Raw genomic sequence first — 13562 nt, 5'->3', positions numbered from 1 at the left:
TTGGTTTATTTCTTTCCTTAAGGCATATATTAGACAAAAATCAAAACACTGCAACTACACGACAACTGAATAAAATGAAAAAAATACGTGAAGTGAAGACCAAAAAACAACTGCTCACACCAAGAATAAGTTTAGTACTTTAATTTGTTTAATCACACGAACTTCCTCAGAATTGCTGTTGGTGTTCTGAGAAAGTCTGTGTGATTAAACGAATGAAAGTACTAAATGTATTCTTGTGTGAACAGTCGTTTTTTGGTCTTCACTTCAAGTATTTTTTTCATATATTAGACAAATGTATGGTGAGTCATTTTTTTGCAGGTGGGTTGACATATTTTCCCAACATAAAACACTGATAACTGTCACATTTGACAAAGTAAATGATGAACAATAAATTAGTCTCTGTGTTTACTGATGAATTATTTCTTCCTAGTAATGCAACATAGAAGTGTGTTTCTGGCTCATTTGACAGCAGAATTTAAACTTAGCTGGGCCACAGAGGAAAATTCCTGGGTTGTCAATACAGGAATTCTAAAGGGGTGTCTCTAACCAATCTCTGATGTTCCTGATCCTCTGGGGAAAAATGTGGCTGAGAGTCCATGATGTTCTTTAATGCTTTATTTCTAGTCAGTCTGCTCTAGCCACATCTAATGAGTCCTTTCATCTCACCTGAATCTTTGGAGTAAGTGATTGCCATGCTCTGTTTGTGGTCTTCCTTGTTCTGGGAGTTTCTGTTGTGTTGAGTTTGGTCCCGGGGTGGTGGACTAATACTGTGCCAGCTTTGGTTTCCTTGCGCAATATGGAGGGGTTTAGTGAATCCTTTTTAAAGCACTGTTGGGACTCGCATTTGATAAAATCTTTTTGAAGGTTGTGATGATCTTGTAAAACAGATGCATTTCTCCTGACACTCTTGGAGTTTGCATTCCTTGAGATTTTATTGCATTTTGTTTAGTAATGTGGAGTTGTATGCTAACAGCATGTAGTAAGTAGTTGGCCCATGTTGGCTTTCTGTAAAAGTTGTTAGCCAGTAACAATGTATTCTCTTTTTGAGGGCAGATAGTAATATCCTGAAGTATCACTTTCTGCTAATTGTGGTGGATGGTGAAATATGGAATTGAGGTGGAGTTCTCAGTGTATTTGAAGAACAGCTCCAAATTGTCAGAGAATCTTTCCAGGTGATGAATATGTCTTCAGTATCTGTGATAGCACCCTGTTATTTCAGAGAACTACGATGCCACCAGCACATTTGTGATTTCTGTAGTAACATAACATATTATAACCCGATATGGCAAAGTCCATCTCTTTGTCACGGTCTTAGCCATGTTTATGTAACTGCAAAGATACCTGACTGGCACAGCAAGATGGATCTGTGCATTGTCTCTGGCTACTGGTGTATACTTCTTGTGGTCATATTGACAATTTTAAAATAGTTGCTTTACGCTGGTCATTATATGTTTAGTCATCATAGATACATGTTTACAGAGGACCTGCACTGGGGAACTTCTCCCTAGAAAGTAACAGTGTAAGAGCTACAGAACATAAATTATATAATAAGTATAACAGTGTCTTAAGTTTCATTTGAGCAGTTTTGAGTGTTCATCATGTTATGAGTGACAGACCTCTCAAATGTCTCTATTTTTGGAGGAACATTCCTACATTTAATCTTGATTTAGGATGTTCCTATTTTTGGAAGTATGTCCTTATTTTCAGGCTTGATTTACCTCTTCAGAAAATTTCTGGACACTCCCCATTCATTATGCAAGATTTTTGAAGCTTTAAAATGTATAAACAACACAGTTACTGTTGATATTGGGATAGGTCAAGAGACAGCACTGATGGATCAAAATTCTGCAACTATTAATAATTAAACATCAAACAATAAAAGAGGGCAGAGAGAGAGATAATGATAGGAGATGGTGTCCAGATGGAAAGAAAGAAGGTAAGGTGGACAGTGAGGCATTGGAGGGTAACCAAAGTCAGGTACGCATGAGAGTTGTCTGACACATAGGTTTAGAAAGTAATGTTATAGAATCAAAATTTTCTTCTTCAGATTTTGATAATAGGGGACTCTGTGTCAAGGGGACTAAAATAATTTTTACCAAGGATACAAGGGGTTAGAGTAACAGTTACCCATTAAAAGGGGGGAGGGGGTCCTATCAGCATTTCAAATGTTGAAAATGCCGAATTTAATTTAATCGAACTGTAATGTTCGAAATCTCAGAAGAGCAAACTGATGGAACATCGATTTCATTCCCAGGGAAAGAAATCGGTGGGCCATCATTGGAGTTTGCTCTTTCCTCTACTGTGGTGCGGTCTCGGAGTTGGTATATTTAAGTAGGGGGTGTGGGGTGCACAGCCCCCACATTGTGGGGTGTGGGATGTGAAGCCCCCCACTTCTGTCAGTGTTTATAGTATTGAATTTTTTTTTTTGCACGGAACACCGATTTCTTTCCCTGGGAAAGAAATCGATGTTCCATCAGTTCGCTCTTTTGAAATTTCGAACATTTCATTTCGATTAAATTGCATTCGGCATTTTCAGCATTCGTTATGCTGATATAGACCCTAAAACGGTTTTAGAATGAAATACTTGGTTGTGGCAGTAAAAGGATTAACAGTTAATAAATAATATGATATTATGACAATTGTTGAAGGCTGTAATGCTGTACGTAAAAAAGATAAAAATTTGTTATGGAAGATGTAAAAGGTATTATTACTTAAAACAAAAATGTAAGATTAAAACTTATTTTTTCTGTGATCTCCCCCATGCCTCAGTTTCAGGCTAAGATAAAGAGTGTTCTGCAAGACAGTGACAAATGAAATCATGTGCAAATGCTTTTTTGAATTCCATAGGTGTCATTAACCTTTGTTGGGATATAGAATTTAAAAACAGATGTTTTAAAAGGGACAATATTTACTTAGGCCACTATGGTCATAGATGATTGAGAGCTAAGATTATCATACTATTGAAATATTTTTATGCACAGAAAGTACATCAAACTGGGGGATAAGGTGGCAATGGGCAATTTTAAATGTTTCCTTTCAAATACTAGAAGTTTAAATAAAATCAAATTTATTGAAGCTAGAGTGGCTATTAAGGGTTATGTCACTATTCTAATTCATAGGTTCATAGGTAAGTACTAAGCTAACTGCCCTTGCGAGCCATTTTAAGCCAAGCCAATTATCCCTTGTGAGACTCAAGCCCTGTACCTTGTGTTTGTAAGGCAAACACCTTAACCATTAGGCCGCCCTCCCAACCAATTATAGAAACATAATTTAAGTATTATGTACAGACCCATAACTCTCCCTGGTTTTAAGGGTTATCATTCTTTAAGAGTTACTAGAAGAGGTGGAGGAATGTCAATATGTGAGATCTCTGAATTAGTATCAACAATAATTGGGATGTTACTGCAACACAGATTTCATCAGGTAATGGGTCATGCTAGCAGAGATGACAAAAATATCCATTGTGGTGATCAGGAAAACTGAAAAAAAATAAGGAATAAAACAAGTCTCTATGGAAATTAGTTAAGACTTTATCTAAAATAAAAAAAAAATATTGGATGATAAAAAGTATTATAAGAAGGTGATACATTGGTTCAAGAAAAGCTATGAAGTCAAACTTACCAAACATAGCAGTAATAATTGTAAAGCATTCTTCGAACATTTTAGGCAGTAGGGTAAAGATGAGAATCTAATGTTTCTATTAATATAGCTTGAGTAACCTTTATTGATAGGAGTAAATTAGCAGATATATATAGCAGATATATTTGTACAAATTATTTTTGCTGGCATGTCAAAAATAGTTAATCACAAAAGTTTTTTTTTTAATGTTTATGAGATATGCTCTAAAAGAATATTAGAAGAGGAAGTGTTTGATATCGTAAAGAGAACTAAATCTAATTCTGCTGCTGCACTATTTATAAGTAAGACTGCAGAAAAGTTAGTTCCTTCTCTAACTTATTTATTTCAGAATATCTTGAGAACTGTGTTCCTAGGTATAATAATCCGTCAATGGTAGAAAAATGTACAATAAGCTTAACATACATTAGGCGAATTCTTGAAAGGCTCATCTGTTAGAAGTTACCAGTTCATGACAAATTTGGGTTAAATCTATTTCAGTATAGATTTATGGAAGGGAGCTCCTGCATGACTATTTTGTTTAGTTTTTAGTCAAATGTAGATGCATTAGACATTGGATTACCAGTAAATGTTGTTCACTTAAACTTTGCCAAGGCATTTAACGTGGTACCACATCTCGAAGTTATAAGAACAATTCAGTCTCCAGGCATTAACTCTTATATTGCAAACTAGATGGCAAATTGGCTCAATGGCAGGATCTGTAACATACACATTCAAGACTGGGCCTCTGAGAAGGTGAAACTTAAAACTGGGGTATTTCAGGGCTCAGTACTGGGCCCATTACTCATTAGAGAACTTGGCATAGCTCCTCGTGGTCCCCTGCAGAGTTCCTAAGGCAGCAGAGAGCAGAAAAAGCGACTTTCCTGATTCTAAGTATTTTTTAAGCATTTTTATTGCTTTTTTCGACCTTTTGTGCATTTTGACCACTGTTTGTGCTTATATTATTGTTATATTACCTGTTTTCTCTGTTTTTCTGAGCTTAATTTGTTGACTGCACTTCTTAGCTTAAGTTTTGCTTATAAGTTAACCTACAGGCTAATACACTTAAGTGTACTAGCCTTTGATAGCATTTAGTCGAAAAACCAAGCATTTACTGTATTTTCTGTCTGTGTGTGTAAAAAAACTAAAAAAACAAAAAATACTTCTGCTTTCCTAACTTTCCTAGCTAGTTGTTCCAGTGATCAGATTTTGCTGATCCCTGGGCTTTGTATTTGGTTCCTGTGTTCCTCCATTTTCTTGTGTGGCCAGAGGGAAGTTTCTTTACTCACCAGTGAGAGTGGGGAGTACTGAGCTGCCTGTTTGTCCTCAGAGGAGTGGTTAGAGACAGCAACTGGTAATTCATTGGCCATTTTGGGTCATTTCCTGTTTTTTCCAGCCCCCTGCTATAAAGCACGCTTTAGCGCGGAGTTGCCACAGGAGCACACAAGAGCAGCGGCGGTTAATCAAGGTTAAACTATTCGGGCTACCTAAAGTCCACTCTTCAAATTTTCCCTTAAAACAGCCTTCCTTGAACTATACTGCTGATCTAACCAGCGTATTCTATATCTAAAAAGCTCAGCTCTACTTGATTCCTAAGTAGAATATTCTCTATCTGTAAAGCCTAGCACTTGCTCCTAAAGTACTTTTTTACTTGATATAGCACTTTTATTATACATAGTACCCCACCAGCCAAAAACCCCATTCGATCACCCACATCCCCCGAAGTCTTTTGAAGTCCTTGTCTATTCCTTCTAGCATGTCGAGGGATCAGTTGCTAGTGTCCTCTCCTGCTCAGCTGGTGAATCTGGGAATATTGAGGCAATGTTACAATTGTCTCATGTACACGGACAACCCTCTCCTTCTCCCACAAAACACAAATACATGTGAGAGATGCAACTATATAGCCAAACTGGAGGCTGAGCTCTCTCAACATAGGACTGGTAAGACCAGACAGGAGGAGAAGGTAACCACACACACACCACAAACCCAGTCTCACATAGTACTATCACAACTTCAAATCATACACATAAATACACAAAGACATATTCGGAGGCTCTGATCAAAAATCTACCAAAACAGCAGATGCCACCAAAGCAGACACCCAAACAACTGCCACCTCAGGACACAACACATGCAACACATAGACCACATAGTCAGTGTGCCAAACAGTCACAGCCCTTAAGGCCAAACACAATGCCAGACACACTCGTCATTGGTGACTCCATAGTCAGACACACTGATGTCCCGCTCACCAGATTGAACAAAGAAAAGGTCACAGTAAGCTGCCTGTCGAGCGCTAGAATCCGCCACATAACGCAAGCACTCAGGTCTCTCAACAGCAGGTACAAGTACGACTCTGTCATTGTCCATGCTGGTGTAAACGACCTGAGATGTACCTCCTTGGACTACATGAAAAGAGACATAGAGGAGCTCTCGGATTATGTAGCCCAGGCAGGTATGACCCTGACCCTGAGCAGTATCCTACCTTCACCAAGAATGATGCCACAATACAGAGACAAGATGATCAGCTTTAATAATTGGCTTAAACTCTGGTGTCATTCAAAGGGGATCCAATGTCTGTCTGCCTGGGATGACATGCTGGACAAGTCACGCTGCTTCGCAAGGGACGGCTTGCACCTGTCACCCCTGGGCTTCTGGATATTGGCAAAGGCTCTTGCCACCCCCATAGTGCCTTTTTTAGGCAAGGCTCAAATTCTAAACCTACCACCCTAGAACACAAAAAAGGGAAAAAACTAAGGGTAATGCTGCTCAATGCCAGAAGTCTCAACCTCAAGATGCACGCACTCGAGGCCCTTCTCAGTATGGAGAACATCGATGTCTGTGCTGTGACTGAAACCTGGTTCAAGGCTCCCGAGAGCACCCCGGCACTATCAGGCTTTACCTCATATCATGCGTTCTGGCCCCAAAATCCGGACAACACCAAGAAAGGAGGGGGGGTGTCTATATTCATCAAGAACACCCACACCTCAAGGTTGGTGGCAACGCACGATGCATCGGAGACCATCCAGGTGCAATTAACCATAGGCAAGACTGCTCTGCAATTTGTAGCATGTTACAGGCCACCCTCTCAATCTCAGAAACCTCACATAGCTTTCCTGAAAACACTGGAGGGGATAAATGTATCTCCAAACACCATCATACTAGGTGATTTCAACTACCCGAATATAGACTGGGATCACTACTCAAGCCCCAACACTCTAGCCCAAAGGTTCCTAGAGTTCATAAACTCACATGCCATGGAACAACTAGTCACCATTCCCACAAGAGGAGATAACATACTAGATCTCATCATCACGAACATGGGGTCACAATGTTCAACACAAGAAGTATACCCTTCACTGGTGAGATCAGACCATAAACTAATCTCACTGGAAGTCCACATTCCGCCCCCACCTGAGATAAAAAAGACCACAGTGAAGAACTTCTCAAAAGCCGACTTCACACTTCTAAAGGCTAGTGTGGTCTCTTTTAAGGCCCCCGAGACTGCGGAAACCATTACTCAAGCCGCTGAATCACTTACAAATGCCTTCTACCAGCACCTACAGGACTGCATGGATCAGGCAATCCCAAACAAAACAAAGACCCTTTGTACCAAAGGCAAGCGTCCAGTTTGGTGGACCCCAGCCATTAACAAGCTCTACAACAAAAGGGGGAAGCTACTACAAGATAGAGCAAAATCCTTAAAAGGGAAAACACCCTTGATCATTTTAAGTAAAAAATTAAGATCTCTCATAAAATCATCCAAGGCAAATTTTGAGAGAAAAGTCGCTAAGGACTCAAAGGACAATCATAAGGCCTTCTTTAGCTATGTTAGAAACCTGGGAGGAAACTCCCAGATATGCTCAGAATTAGTTCAAAATGATGTAAAAATTACTGAACCTACAGACATTGCCAACATACTGGCTGACAGGTTCAGTGCAAACTCTCCCCTCCCCAAAGGTGAGATATCTATACCAGAGAATTATAGCCCCCCAAACATCTCTAACGCTCAGGTGAGAACTGCTCTCTCCAAGGCAAAAAACACAGCATCCATGGGACCAGATGGTGTCCGTGGATGTGTGCTCCACGAACTCAATGAGGAATTAAACCCGCAGTTAGGGCAGCTGTTTAATCTTAGCCTCACCTCAGGATACATGCCTAAGGAGTGGCATACGGCAACTGTGGTCCCACTTCACAAAGGAGGTGCCTCCACCGACCTGGGAAATTACCGTCCCATCAGCTTGACAAGCTTGATCTGCAAAGCTATGGAGAGGATCATAATGGAACTCATAAATAAAGACATAGGAGACTTGCAGACTTTGGATCCGACCCAGTTTGGCTTTGTCAAGGGCAGATCATGCCTTTTAAACCTGGTGGACTTTTTCGAAACAGTCACCAAGGCCATTCATGAGGGAAAGGCAGTCCACACAGCCTACCTCGACCTGGCAAAGGCTTTCGACACAATACCCCACTCAGGTATCATTGAAAAACTCATCAGCTTAAATGTAAACCCATACGTCACAAGATGGGTTGCAAATTGGCTAAGTGACAGAACCCACAGGGTCAGAGTTGCTGGCGCCATGTCAGACTCAAAGCCTGTCACAAGTGGTGTCCCACAGGGCTCAGTCCTGGGCCCTCTCCTGTTCGGCATCTACTTTTCAGAAGTACAAGCAAACACAGGAGGATTATGGCTGACAAAATTTGCAGATGACTGCAAACTGGGCGCCATAGCTGAGAACACATCTGACACAGATATCCTTCAGAAGGGTCTTATAGAAACGGAAAACTGGTGCCAGAACCATGGCCTAAAGTTAAACGCCAAAAATGCATAGTCATACCCTTCGGGAAAAACAAGGTTACCCCTAGCTACCATATAGGCGGCAACCCACTAAGCACAGAAGAGGTTATCAGGGATCTGGGTACCCAGGTTGACAGTAACCTTTCATTTGATACTCACGTTGCCAAAGTAGTTAGGAAGACCTTCTACATTGCCCACCTGATCATGAAGGGATTCACATCTAGATCAAGGGAAGTCATCGTCCCCTGTACTCATCACTCATCAGGCCAATGATTGAGTACAATGCCCCATTCGGAATGTATCTGACACGACACCTGCAGCAACTGGAAAGGCCCCAAAAGTTCCTCACCAAAAGGATAAAGGGTCTCAAAAATATGTCCTATGCTGCCCGACTGAAGGAACTTCAGCTCTACTCAGTCACTTACCGTCTGCTCAGAGGTGACCTGTGCCTGACATACAAGGCCATGTCCAACCCAGAATTGATGAACATGCTTCACCTCAAAAAAATCTAGATCCCTCAGAACTACAAGGGCGGGAGACTTAAACCTTGACACGGTTATTAATAGGACGTGCTGGAGGGACAGATTCATCACCCAGAGACTCCCTATGCTGTGGAACAAAATCCCGGTACATGTGAGGCAGAGCACCTCGCTGGCTTTGTTCAAGAGAAATCTTGACCAATGGATGGGAGATCGCAGATATACCCCAGGGATTATCTCAGTGTCACTGCTTGACAGAGGCACAGCAAAATAATGGGCATAGTATCCTCCAAACTAAAGGGGTGGTGAAAGCCACAAAACTCTGGCTAGGCTTGTAAATGCCCTTGGGCAGATAGCCTAGTATGAACCTATGAACCTATGAACCTATGAACCTATAATCTCACATTTTTGCGACTGCACAAATGATCAGGTCAGCAAGTTTGCTGATTGTACCAATGTTGGGATCATTGTCACCAGTATTAAAGATCAGAATCTGTAGCAGGAATTCTAGGCTAGGCTGCATAGATGATAAACAAATGGAAGGCACCGATATGCAAACAAATATAAAGCACTGCAGTTTGGGAGAAGGAATCAGAGATTAAATCCACATTGTGTGAACACATTCTAACACCAAATAAGGTGCTAGAATTAAAATTAAGAAGGGTGGTCTAATGGTTAAGGTGTTTTCCTTACAAACACAAGGTACAGGGTTTGAATCTCACAGGGGATAACTGGCTAGGCTTAAAATGGCTCGTAAGGGCAGATAGCCTAGTACTAACCTATAATTATGCGAAGGATTTGAGAATTTTGGTTGATGATACTGATGTTGCACATTTTGAAGTTTATCTTAGAGGTGTAATTAGGAAAGGCTATGGGGTGGTAAAAAATATTAGAAGGAAACATGTATAGTGCAGATTTTAACAGCTTTAGACTCTTGAATAGCCAACGATTTTGGCTTTAAGTTTGTTTTAATAACATTAAACATTGAACATTTAGACATGAATGAACAGAAAATTGACTGTACTCATCCGTCATTAGACCCATTATAGAATACAACGCCCCATTTGGTATGTACCTCTCAAGACATCTGCAACAACTGGAAAGGCCTCAGAAATACCTCACTAAAAGAATCACAGGCCTAAAGCAGATGCCCTACGCTGACCGCCTTAAAAAACTCCAGCTATACTCTGTCGCATATCGTCTACTCAGAGGCAATCTCTGCTTAACATACAAGGCCATGTCAAACCCAGAGCTGTTGGACATGCTACACTTAAAGAAATCCCAATCCCTCAGAGCCACACGCTCCAGGGATCTAAACCTTGTCATCACAATAAACAAAACATGCTGGAGGGATAGGTTCCTGACCCAGAGACTCCCCAGACTCTGGAATAGATTGCCCATACATGTCAAGCAGAGTGCCTCTTTGGACCTCTTCAAGAGGAACCTTGACGATTGGATGGGAGAAAGGAAATTCACCCCAGGGATCACGTCAGTCGCCCTGCTAGACAGGGGTCCAGGAAAGTAAATAATGTGGGAAGAAATAGCCAGGGAATTGTTATGGCTAGGCTTGTATAGGCCGTAGGGCTGATAGCCTAGTACCAACCTATGAACCTATGAACCTATGAGAGCAATACCATTTACAAGAAATGTGGAGGTAGTTACTTTCTAATACAAATCTCCTTTCTATGGATAGTAAAAACAAAACAAAAAGTGGGCTCTGTCTTTGCATTTTGTAGAACAAACTAAGCAGGTTGTAACCTAGGGGTTAATAGAAAGGTCCGATCTGATATGAACAATGTGTTTGAAGATGTGACTGTTTTACTTTGCTTAGATATGGCTGTCTTGCATATATAAGGACATACAAAATGGATATAGGCTGCAATAGGAGATTTGCATGTGTACTTAATCATGCTGGGAAGGGTTATGAATCTGTATGATTATTGCTACACAGACTTGTTTCAGATAATTGAACTCTGCTTATTGGTTGAGGAGGACACTACATAAGCAGAGTTATGTGGATGAATAATAATATAGTTTACTTGATCATTTTTGTCCATAAGCATATCATAAATAGGCTTACACTTAAAATACACAGTGTAACATGCAATATGTTGATGGGTGGGGTGGTTGTATTGGAGACACTCGAAATGCAAAGGAAATTATTGCTGTCAGTGTATTCACTGAGCAACTACAGCATACAACAATCATTCACAGCTTGTGAATTATAATGTCTTATGAAGTGAATTATGAGGTATGCACCTAAGCAGTGCAATCCATTATACATACTGAAAATAAGACGATCAGTACACAAACAGCCACACATTACACAATAGTGCCAATTCAGTACGGCAGTTAATGCAGAGATTAAAATTATGAGCTGTTTCCCGCAGTCCAGGATTCAAGCTACACATATTTATTTGTCTTCGTTGGCTGGAATATCCAACTAGGCAAAGACCATTTTCAGTGGAGGCTCTGAGAGAAAATCTCCACCAGACACATTTAAGATACTGATGCAAAACATCTTTTTACACAGATGCATTACACCATTAGATACATAGATGCATACATACTAACATACGTACATACATACATGCATGCATATATCCATAGAAACCTATATACATGCATCGATACTTACCTACATACATCAATGCATACATACAGCATACACACATATGTACATACATACACATACACACACACACACACACACACACATGCATACATTTTATATATATATATATATATATATATATATATATACATATATATGTATATATATATATGGGTCTACTGTATAAGTTCAAAAATACACTTCTTCGAACTCACACAGTAGAACCTGGGTTACGCGAAAGTGCACTTAATCGAAAGTGCACTTTCGTGGAACCCGCTTCAGTGAACAGGCTACTACTAATGTTTAGTGCAGTAGTTACGGACCTTAGGGTCAGGGCGCGGGTCATGGTAAGGGGATTCCCTTACCATGACCCGTGCCCTAAGGTCCGTAATTACCGCACCACAGTGGAGGATAGCCTGTCCTCCACTGTGGTGCAGTAGTCACGGACCTTAGAGTTAGGGCACAGGTCATGGTAAGGGGATAGCTAGTAGGGCTATCCCCTTACCATGACCAGTACCCTAACCCTAAGGTCCATAACTGCCGCACCCCAGTGGAGGACATAGCACGTTTTCCTGCTGTCCTCCACTGCAGTGCAATCTGTTCATAGAAGCTGAGTTTGCGAAAGTGCACTTTCACATAACTGAGCGGTCTACTGCTCTTTTTCGAATACATCGCATTCGATGAAAAGCAGTAGACCCATAGATATATATATATATATATATATATACATACATACACACACACACACACACACACACACACACACACACACACACACACACACACACACACACACGTACATACACACACACACACACACACACACACGTACATACACACATGCACACATACATACAGACATATATACACATACACACACATACATGCACACATGCATACGTACATACAAACATGCATAGAGACACATACATACACAGTCATACATCATTTGACTGCTGTGTGAGTATAATGAGGTCACTTTACCAGGAACCACTTTCTATCAACAGGGAAATTAGGTTTGGCTCCTGAATGACTTATGGGTCATGTGCCTGGTAAGTTACTGCCTATAAACTATCAGGGAATTACATAGCTAAGACTATGGGAAGAAGATATCCATCTGAGGGAAGCTGTAAATGATAAATTGATATTGGTTCAAACTCTTTAGGGGCTACTGTTATAATTTACAAACTGTAGGACAACAATAAACCAGAGATCGCTTATACTAACTTATTTATACTCACTCAACTAGAGTAAAGGAGGCACACCAGTAATTATGTAATATGATGGAATTATAAAAGCTGTGGGGGAATATAATGCAGATATTTCCTATACTTACTGTTTACTGGTCCAGTACCACTGTAATGGAAGAGATCACCTGATCAAGGTCATTTAAAATGTTTTAGTATCCGGCATGCATTGTATAAAAAGCGATGTATTAATGGCAGTGTTTCTTTCAAGAAATTACAGTTATTATATAGAAACTTATTTAATTAACTTGGACTAGGGTAGATAGAAAAAAGGTAATATAATTTAGTGGGGTTACTACAACATGAAGTGACAGATGATGAAAGTATAAAGGTATTAGTAAGACCAGCTGTCATAAATACTCAGCCTTACATTCAAGACGTTCCACAGTTTACCAAGCTGTAATTAGTTACAGACAGAGAAACACATTTAGAATATTGTTCTAGTGGTTAATAAAACTGCAAATGCATTAATATACCTTGTAAGAGAAACAAAATGTGCACGTATTATGTAGGGTTTATATTATATCAGCGAACGCTTGAAATTGCGAATGCTGTATAATCGACCCAAACACTTCGAAAATGCAAAATGCAGAACACACTGATCAGTGATGTTTTTCCCCCAGGGAAAAAAAATCGTTGATCCATAAAAAGATAAATAAAGCGGTGGAATCTGCCCCCCACCCCCCCTACTTAAATATACCAACTCCAAGATCGCACCACAGTGGAGGAAATGGTAAAGTCCTGAAAATGGCCCAGTGATTTTTTTTTTCCCTGGAAAAAAAATCATTGTTCCATGTTTTCAGAATTTC

The 13562-nt window shown here is 40.2% G+C and overlaps 1 protein-coding gene across 1 annotated transcript in view; it reads right to left on the bottom strand.

Annotated features, from left to right (window-relative positions):
• LOC122810419 (B-cadherin-like) overlaps positions 1-13562 on the bottom strand; it is a 766834-nt gene that overhangs the window by 376832 nt on the left and 376440 nt on the right. The gene's annotated exons all lie outside the window — the stretch shown is intronic.

This window comes from Protopterus annectens, chromosome 8.part1 (genome assembly GCF_019279795.1).
Source record: "Protopterus annectens isolate FY-2018-M chromosome 8.part1, PAN1.0, whole genome shotgun sequence".
Classification (NCBI taxonomy): Eukaryota; Metazoa; Chordata; order Ceratodontiformes; family Protopteridae; genus Protopterus; species Protopterus annectens.
Note: the sequence above shows the minus strand (reverse complement) of the source record. Positions and strands in the feature narration are given on the sequence as shown.